Here is a 9,621-nt window from a genome sequence, read left to right as displayed (position 1 = left end):
AAAAAATATGACCTTGAGAAGAACTATAGGTTAGGAATCGTCTCCAAAGAATTTTCAAAGACTTACTCATCAGTGCTATCTAAAATAATTAGGAGAGCCAAAATTAAATACTACGAAAATAAATTTACCCAAATAAAGGGCAACATAAATTTAAATTTGAATGAAGAATTTCATTAAAATTCAGATGAATTTACAGGGACACATTCTAAATATATAAAAAAAGTTTCTAAAACTGTTGGCATTCTTTCTAAGATCAGATATTATGTACCTCGCCCTGCCCTGGTGGCGCTCTATTTCTCTCTCATCTATCCTTATCTCAATTATGGTATTTGTGCTTGAGGATCTACTACACAAAATCCTTTACATCCTCTAATTATTCAACACAAAGCTGCTATTAGAACAATATCTAACTCTGGCCCCAAACAGCACTCGGTACCCTTACTCAAATCTTTGAGTATGTTAGATATTAAGTTACTGCACATCCTCTCATGCGTACTCTATATATTTAAAACTCTGAACTGCAATGTCAATCGTGACCTTAGAAGCTTCCAAGAAGGTTGTAACAGAACTCATGGGCATCACACCAGAAACAAATACCTATTTGATATTCCAAGAGTGCGACTTAACCAAACTAGAAATGCTCTACCAATCATGGGACCCAGAATGAGGAATGGTCTTCCCAGTCATGTCAAAGGCTGTACCTCTCCCAACCAGTTTAAAAGTAAAACCAAGTGCTACTTAATTAACTCCATGTAACCTACCTTCCCCCCCCCTAAATGTCAACCCATGTCTTGCTATTTTTTAAACAATGCTGTTTGTTCACCAACTTGTACAATTGCTGATTTCTGCCATATTCCCCCTCCTTTTATATTTTTTATTCCTTTTTTCAACACAATTTATACCTAATCCCAATTACTCTTAAGTTTTAGGTTGTGTTTTTTTATTGTATGTACTAGCTCTAAATCCAACATTATGATTATAAGTCAACTATGTATGTACTTTTCCTGAATAAAAATTTATTTATTTGTTTATTATTATTTATTATTATTTACCTCTAGTGAACATGTCTGATACAATTTTAGAATTAGCAGCCTCCGTAAAAAGATCATCATAGACTATTAGGATATGAGAGGCCTTATCCAATCTCTCTTCCACAGGATCAATAATGGTTGAATGCTCGACCAACTTCCTTCAGGGGATTTTTCTTTAATTCAGTATACCCCTCTCTGCATATAATTATAGCAGAGAACTTGTGATGATACTTCCTTGTAAGTTTAGTACATAAGAAAGACTTTCCGCTCCGCTGTTTAATTTCCTTGCTAAAGTAATCCGCGATAGCTGCCGGAATATATCGAGTTGCTCCTCGCGGATTATACCTTAGGAACTGCTCATGTTTGATGTTCACCGAAGACTGCTATAACCATAGAAAATTGGGGTAGTATTTATACAACTCTATATTAGAGTTGTATTTTTATTTTTACAAGTGTTTTTATTCACATAATATTAATTACAAGTGTTTATTTACATCTATATAAATAAAAATGGAAATGTTCGTTTGTTCAAAATCGCTAATCCGCGAAAGTTCTTCACCGATTGCTATGAAATTTTCACACAACGTTCCAGTCGCATCCGAGCAGGTTTATATATACATACTATATAGATGTCACGTATGTGATGGTAAAAAAACATATTTTTCTGAAAAACTTCATGTGAGGGAAATCTTCGAAACCTCCTTATCGATTGCCTTGAAATTTTGACACAACGTTGCATTCAAATAGGCGCATCTTTTTATATATCTAATATATACATGCCTCACCTGTGACAGGAAAAAACATGTTTTTTTAAAAAAAACAGCGCCATCTGTTGGACGTAAGAGCAACACACGCTGCAATCTCCGAAAGTTCTTCACCAATTTCTTTGAAATTTTGACACAACGTTGTCAATTACCTACTTAAAATTATCTGCTAGATTAAGGACCTGCCCGAAACGCTGTGCGTACTAGTGGCTTTACAAGAATGTAAATACTGTACTATCCAATGTATTCTCACAAACCCAATGTACCTTCTTGTATATATATAAATAAAATAAATAAAGTATAAAAAAAAAAAAAACGTTGCATTCGAATAGGTTCGTCTTTTTATATACCTACTATATAGATGCCACCTCTGTGACAGGTAAAAACATGCGTTTTTGAAAAACAGCGCCGTCTGTTGCACATAATGGCAACATGCACACTATACTAAATATGTCACGAATTCCATTTCAGTGTTTCCGATTGCACTGATAAATTTTATTTTCATGGATATAGATTTATTTTATTTTTTATTGAATTATTTTGTGTGACACTGTGTTTTAATTGAGCTGTGTTGTTTATCATACCATTCATTTCGTAAGTATAAGAATAGATGCCACACTTGTGACAGATAAAACTATGCTTTTCTTGGAAAACAGTGCCATCTTTTGCATGTAAGAGCAAAACACATGCTATACTAGATATGGTGCAATTCCATTTCAATGTTTCTGAATGCATTAATAAATTGAATTTTCATAGATTTTGATTTATTTACATTTTGAGTTAATTATTTTTTGTGAATTGCATTGAAATTGAGCTATGTTGTTTACCAGACCGTTCATTTCATGAGTATAGTTTATTTATATATTTTTTCATATATTCATTTCATTTTTTAACTGTTTTTTCTTATATTTCAGTGATGGGAACATTAGATCACTTGATGTTCCCAATTTTTTTATAGGAATATCAGATCATTTGGGAAGGCATTGGACGAGAGAGTGGGGAATGGTGGGGATGACAAAGGGACAGGGGAGTATGGAATTATGGGAAGAGGGGATGGTGGGGAGGACAAGGGGACGGTGGAGTGGGGAATCGTTGGGAGGCCGAGGAGACGGGTGAGGGGGGGGGATGGTGGGGAGGACTGGGGGACAGGGAAGGTTGCTGTGACTCAGCAACTCACATGCGTTGCTGTGCCACAGCAACGTGTGTCCGGGTACTGCTAGTATATGTAAATAAAAATGTAAAGGTTTGTTTGTTCGCTAATCACTAAAAAATCGCTAATCTCCGAAAGTTCTTCACCGATTGCTTTGAAATTTTCACACAACGTTCCCTTTGCATCCGAGCGGGTTTTTATACACATACTATATAGATGTCACGTCTGTGACGTGAAAATACATGCTTTTTTGAAAAGATGGATTTTTCAGGTGTTTTTCATGTGAGGGAAATCTTCGAAACCTCTTTACCTATTGTTTTGAAATTTTGACACAACAATGCATTCGAATAGGTGAGTGTTTTTATATACCTACTATATACATGCCTCACTTGTGACAGAAAAAAAAAGTTTTTTTTAAAAACAGCACCATCTGTAGGACGTAAGAGCAACACATGCTGTAATCTCCAAAGGTTCTTCTTCGATTGCTTTGAAATTTTTACACAACGTTCCATTCGAATACGTGCACGTTTTTATATACCTACTATTTAATGCCACACCTGTGACAGGTAAAAACATGCGTTTTTTTAAACAGTGCTATCTATAGCACGTAAGAGCAACACACGAAATACAAAATATGTTACGATTCCATTTCAATGTTTCCGATTGCATTGATAAATTGAATTTTCATAGATTTTGATTTGTTTCCATTTTGATATAATTATCTTATGTGACGTTAAGTTGGAAATGAGCTGTGTTGTTTACCATGCCATTCATTTCGTAGGTATAGCTTATTTGTTTCTTTTTTTTCATTGTTTTTCATTTCGCTTTTGTAACTGTTCTTGTTATTTTTCAGTGCAATTGGTGGTGAAATTGAGATGTGTCAATTGATCTGCGTCTGAATTTAAATATTTCGTTCGTATTTTTTGTTTTTGTTTTGAAAACAAGCAAATGGACAACACGTTTATTTCACAGCTGCAAATGTACAACAAACAGCTATGAATCCACCGGCTACAACGTTAGCTGCTTTCTTCACGTTATGTGAAATTAACACGTTTGCGAAAACACTTTTGTATTCGGAAGTGCCTTCGTATTACACATGGAATGCCAGTAAAAAATCTTTTGAATGACGCAAACGTGGAGACCGAGTCGGCGGACAACTTGGCATATTCAAATAAGCTATGACAGACAGACTGTACACTGTGCATCGCAATCAAGATGAATGCTTCTTTCCTTGCATGCTGTTGGTAAATGTGCCAACGTCTTTCCAGCCATTGAAATTTGTGAATGGCATAACACATGCCACTTTCTGTAGTGCATGTCAAGCTCTGAATTTATTGGAAAACGACCGACACTGGGATGTATGCATTAATGACTCGTCCAACACGTCACATCCAAATCAAATTCGTGCATTGTTTGCAATCATACTGACCACCGGGTCTCCATCATCTCCAACAGAGTTATGGGAGAAATATAAATGGCACATGGCTGAAGATATTGTACATCGAATACGAAGGAAAATTCAAATATGAACATGGATTTCACAGCAAAAATCTGCAATGAAACGTTGATAATGATTGAAGATTTATGCTTAGAAATCGCGAACAAAGTTCTAAATCAATTGGAAATGCAAGTACCGAATTGATCTGCTTCTGCTTCGTCCGATATAGAATTGCGTCGTGAACAAAATTACAACACGAGTGATCTGTTGTCGTATGTGCAATCAAATATTCCTAAGCTAACTCTTGAGCGAAAAGGCATTTACAGTCATATAATTCAAACTGTCAATAACGGGTTTGGAGAAATCTAGTTAGATGCGCCAGGAGGAACTGTAAATACTTTCTAATTAGATTGATTCTGGCAGCATTCCGATCCCAAAATGACATAACCTTAGGTCTTGCATCGTCCGGAATAGCTGCGACATTGTTAACAGGTGGAAGAACTGCTACTTCGGCTTTGAAATTGTCATTGAACATTCAATTCATTGAAACTCCCACGTGCAAACATTTCCAAAGCATCCGGCATGGGAAAAGTATTGCAGAAGTGTAAACTTATTGTTTGGGATGAATGCACAATGGCCCACAAAAAATCGCTTGAGGCTCTGATCGATGTTTGCAAGATTTGCGTGGAAACATCAGACCATTTGAGAACGCATTAATATTGCTTGCAGGAGATTTCAGGCAACCGTTACCTGTAAATCCTCGATACAAGTCCGTCGATACTTTTGAGGAAGGAGATGAAGTGGTTAGTTATCCAAAAGACTTTTTGAATTCACTCGATCTGCCAGGGATACCATCTCACGTATGGCAATTGAAAATTTGAGTGCCAATTATCATGTTGCGAAATATCAATCAGATAAAGCTTTGCAACGCAACACGCCTTGCAGTAAAAAAAATAATCAGCAACGTCGTACAAGCAACAATCTTGACACGACCTTTCAAAGGTGAAGATGTAGGTGAAGATGTCCTCATTCCTCGCATTCCTATGATTCCAACAAATATGCCATTTCAATTTAAGATATTGTAATCTCCAATTCGATTGGCGTTTGCTCTCACCATCAACAAAGCTCGGGGCCAATCTTTAGAATTGTGCAGTTCATATCTAGACACGGATTGCTTCTCACATGGACAATTATATGTTGCGTGTTCTAGAGTCGTCAAATCAGACAATATCTATATCTCCACAGACAATGGAACAACAAAAAATATTATATACCCACAAGCATGGGGAAATTAAACATATTAGAAATGTGCTCTTTCTCTTTTCTTTCTTTCTTTCTTTCTTTCTTTCTTTCTTTCTTTCTTTTCCTTTTAACCAGACTGTGCCACAGCACCGCATGGCGGGTACAGCTAGTAATACATAAATAGCTATAGTTCTTACTGTTAACAAAACTCTCAGTCTTATCCCCGCTACTATACAGTTTCGCCTCGCTGTGCTGTGCTATGCTAAGCTATCCAAACTTAAATACCGCCTTAATCTAATTGTACAATGACAGGGCTCGCTCCACCAGCACCATCACCCCACCACTGTGGTTACTCAACCATCGCTGTGAGCGTTACTCACCCACCCCGTGGTGGTAACTCTCCCACCACCACCTTACTCTTCCGTGCCACCACCGCCTTACTCTACCGCGCTGCTGCTGCTTTACTCTGCCACAGCACCGCCACCTTACTCCGCCCCGCCGCAGCCGCCTTACTCCACCGCCACAGCTGTCTTACTCCGCCGCGTCGCAGCCATGTTACAGCTTTACTCCACCACCACTGCTTTCATTGCCTAATTGTGTAGTTTATATCTAGTGAGGATTGAATAGTGTTGTAGCCATAACATCTCGTTTTCTCCACAGGAGGAATATTGGGTGAAGCCTCCGTGGATGAACACCACCTGCACCTACCATCCCCTCCTGTCCCCCCTCATCATCTTCTTTCTCCTCCTCCTCCTCAATCTTCCTCTTCTTCTTCTATCACCCTCTTATCATTATCATTAGTTGGGATGTCTGGATGACTGTATGCTAGTGACTGAGTCGGGCTTAGAATGTAGCGTTCATCATCGAAAGTCGGCAATCCTCTGCATGTAGTGCGACATGTACAAATCTTTCCTTGCACATTACGTATGGATCTAGACACAAAGCGGATAAAAGTGTTTGTTTCAAGCGTGTGTTGAAAGGGTTTGTGTAAGAGTTTCTCTTGGAGGTGGTAGGGCACTCCCTTGTATTTGGTCTCCATCTTGAGTGGTGAAAGACTATGTTTAAATAGTATCTTAGAGCAATTATTCATTAATGATCTTTGACCCGATTTCTGACTTGAGCAAGCTTAGTTCCCCTTCACGAGCTGAAGAGTAGGATGGGTGGGTGGGGTGAAAGTTACTAAAATCTATACAGTCAAAGAGAGGAGATTTATTCAACTCTTCATACACATCGTGACAATCGAGTTTTATGATGAAAGAATCTGTGTCTATATAATAGAGATGCTTTATCCCCATATGCGGGTTTGACCACATCATACCAGAACTCATACAGACGTCTCTTAGCAATTTGGAGTATGCGATAGCCGAGATATGCAGGAGTGTTGACTTGGAGCGACTTCTGCTTGATAGTGCAGATCACGCGATTCTTACTCAGCATCAGACCACGCTTGAAGAAGGGGTTGCGAGCGTGTTTCAGCTAAGCTCTACGATCGCTAACCAAGTAGTGTTTATTCCCAGTTTAGAATCGTCTGTGAGACTTTTCCCATAAATAGAATTTGATACGAGTTTGAAAGCTTTTTCTTTATTTGCACATTTGGTGCTGGCACGTACCCGAACATTGGTTTCAATTAAATCTTTAAGATAGGTCTCCTGCTCAAATTCATAGATGTCGTGAACTTTAGCTACTTCTAACCCAATGTGCATGATCAATTGTAACAAATCGAGACTGACTAGATAATCTTTCTGAGGGAGGTGTGATGCAATTAATTTAATATTGTTTTTAGGCATCCCACGTCATCTCTAAGAATATTCTTACTGTACGATGAAATATCTTTCTCTGTAATATCCGCTTGGGAAAGAACTAGAGCAGCTCGTCTGTGTATCTGGCAACCTTAGGACTAACATGCAATGTATCACACAACACCCAGTAACCTGTGACTCCATCGCATTGGATATTCTCCAAGCCCTGCTCTAACAGTACCTCACACTCATTGTGAGACAGCTTCCTTATCCTACCACGAGGGAGCAGTTCAGTCATACATGCTCCGTAAAGACTGTTAAAGTCCAGGTAGATCATGTAGCTACTATCATCATATGTCCAAATTGTAGAGAGTAAGCATGATATCTAGCCAGATGGTGAACACATCAGCCAACAACCCCGTGTCTACTTTTAGGTAAAGAAGGAGGTACTCTCCGATGTTACGGCATTGAGCTAAATAGAAAATTTCTAATGCCTGCTTGTAATCATTTTCTGACAACTCTTCATCCTTCAATGTGTTGTAAAACTTATCACGCGAAGGAAGGTGCAGTTCATCCAACACACTCATAGACGCTCAATAAGTAATCATAGCAGAATGATTGTTTTTTCCTTTAACAGTTAGGGATAGCATTTTTTTCCCCACTACTGATGTGATCCTTGGCTATTCTTCCCAGCGACCCATTGAGAAGGGCTAAATTGTCCAAAAAATTTAAAGTTGTTCACATCCATTTTCATAAACTTAAATACATCCCCTAGCTAATATATCTATTTCCATCCCAGGTCTGTGTTTCATCTCATTTAGGATCACCCCTAAATCATAGCTAGCGTTGTGTGAAAAAGTGTAAAAAAACTTATACGAATTTATACATTTAATTTAAATTTATATAAGTGTGTTCTCTTATTGTATGATCGTGATGTCGGACTTTGATCACATCTTCACCGTTAAAAGGTTCATCACAGAGCTCACAGAAAGTTTTTGTCTCAAATAAAGCTTGTTGTTGAGGTAACATGTCAAGTTCATAAGTTAATATCCCTCTCTTGATTCTAGCCCATGAGGGTTCTAGTATGTTTACAAAGTGATTGACAGCGTCTTTACCTAAATAGTTATCCGTCTCGACAATGTTCATCTGTCTGTCAATGATGATGTAGGCGAAAACTACTGTATTATGTCGCAATTCTCTCATCCCTTTAGGGTTAGAGCAATCTAGCAGACACTCAAAATCGTAAAAACAGAGGTGGCTAGGTCCGTACCCGCGTATGTAGTTACGGAAAGTAATCTTCCTCTCTGGAGGATAAAGTTTGATAGTTCGATGTACTTTACAGGAACCCTCGTGTGCTTGCATACGACTGGGAGAGAGAGAAATTAAACAAGAATGACAAAAGATATGGTGTTTGGGGATGCACGAGCCGTTGTTGTGCATATTGAGCACATACTGGTTAAAGTCTTTAATTAACGCCAGATGTTGAGGGGACCGTGACTTTATATTCCCCCTTTCCCTTCCTAGCAAGAGCGATGAAGTAACACCTTGTATTTTCATCCCTTTCAAGTGTAAACGCAGATCCGGATCTTGTTGAGTTTTGCCACTTTTGCGATATCCTCAAATATTACTGGGGAATTGATATCAACTGGCCGGTTAATGTGTCTTAGACACCACATCTCTTCTCTACATCGTTTACGAATATTATCTAGTTGCATACTCTTAGCCAGACATTTATACGCTGCGAGACACTGCATAAGGCAGATATCACCCTCCCCCCCCCCTTGGATTGAAAACAAGGTGCAAACTGATCAAACCTTCTGGGTAGTTCACATGAGAACCTAAGCGTATAGGGCGTTCAATTTGAGCACAGTTGATGTAAAACCCCGTTAGACATTCAACTACCACAGTGTGTGTGTGTGTGTGTGTGTGTGTGTGTGTGTGTGTGTGTGTGTGTGTGTGTGTGTGTGTGTGTGTGTGTGTGTGTGTGTGTGTGTGTGTGTGTGTGTGTGTGTGTGTGTGTGTGTGTGTGTGTGTGTGTGTGTATGTGTGTGTATGGGTATGTGTACTCACCTAGTTGTGATTGCAGGGGTTGAGCTTTGGCTCTTTGTTCCCGCCTCTAAAACGTCAATCAACTGGTGTACAGATTCCTGAGCCTACTGGGCTCTATTATATCTACATTTGAAACTGTGTATGGAGTCAGCCGCCACCACATCACTTTCTAGTGCATCCCATTTGTTAACTACTCTGACACTGAAAA

The sequence above is a fragment of the Procambarus clarkii genome, chromosome 8 (assembly GCF_040958095.1).
Source record: "Procambarus clarkii isolate CNS0578487 chromosome 8, FALCON_Pclarkii_2.0, whole genome shotgun sequence".
NCBI lineage: Eukaryota > Metazoa > Arthropoda > Malacostraca > Decapoda > Cambaridae > Procambarus > Procambarus clarkii.
The sequence above is the reverse complement of the archived record's forward strand: the minus strand, read 5'-3'. Positions refer to the sequence as shown.